This window comes from Arachis duranensis, chromosome 7 (assembly GCF_000817695.3).
Source record: "Arachis duranensis cultivar V14167 chromosome 7, aradu.V14167.gnm2.J7QH, whole genome shotgun sequence".
Taxonomy (NCBI): Eukaryota; Viridiplantae; Streptophyta; class Magnoliopsida; order Fabales; family Fabaceae; genus Arachis; species Arachis duranensis.
In genome coordinates, this window is record NC_029778.3 from 31,144,936 (window position 1) to 31,146,139 (window position 1,204).

The following is a 1,204-nucleotide window of genomic DNA, read 5'->3' on the forward strand; positions in this document are numbered from 1 at the left end:
CTTAGGCCTGGATTTTATTTCCTTGGGCCCTCCTATCCATTGATGCTCAAAGCCTTGGATCCTTTTTACCCTTGCCTTTTGGTTTTAAGGGCTATTGGCTTTTTCTGCTTTCTTTTTCTTTTTCTTTCTTTTTTTTCGCCATTTTTTTTCGCAAGCTTTTGTTTTTCACTGCTTTTTCTTGCTTCAAGAATCAATTTTATGATTTTTCATATTATCAATAACATTTCTCTTATTCATCATTCTTTCAAGAGCCAATAATTTTAACATTCATAAATAACAAGATAAAAAATATGCACTGTTCAAGCATTCATTCAGAGACCAAAATGTATTGTCACCACATCAATATAATTAAACTAAATTCAAGGATAAATTCGAAATTCATGTACTTCTTGTTCTTTTGAATTAGAAACATTTTTCATTTAAGAGAGGTGAAGGATTAATGGAATTATTCATAGCTTTAAGACATAGTTACTAACAACTAATGATCATGAAGTGGAGACACAAAACATAGATAAATATATAACATAAAAACTGAACAACGGAAAAAAATAAGAACAAGGAATGAGTCCACCTTAGTGGCATCTTCTTCTTGAAGGACTAATGATGTCCTTAAGCTCTTCTATGTCTCTTTCTTGCTTTTGTTGCTCCTCCCTCATTGCTCTTTGATCTTCTCTAATTTCATGGAGAATGATGGAGTGCTCTTGATGTTCCACCCTTAATTGATCCACATTATAACTCAAATCTTCGACGGAAGTGTTGAGTTGTTCCCAATAGTTGTTGGGAGGAAAGTGCATCCCTTGAGGCATCTCCGGGATTTCTTGGTGATGAGCTTCCTCATGCGTCTCTTGGGTTCCATGAGTGGGCTCTCTTGTTTGCTCCATCCTTTTCTTAGTGATGGGCTTGTCCTCTTCAATGAGGATGTCTCCTTCTATGATAACTCCAGCTGAGTAACATAGATGGCAAATAAGATGAGGAAAAGCTAGCCTTGCCAAAGTAGAGGACTTATCGGCTATTTTGTAGAATTCATGGGAGATGACATCATGAACTTCTACTTCCTCTCCATTCATGATGCTATGAATCATGATGGCCCGATCCATAGTAACTTCGGATCGGTTGTTAGTGCGGATGAGGGAGCGTTGGATGAACTCCAACCATCCTCTAGCCACAGGCTTGAGGTCCAGTCTTCTTAGTTGAACCGGCTTGC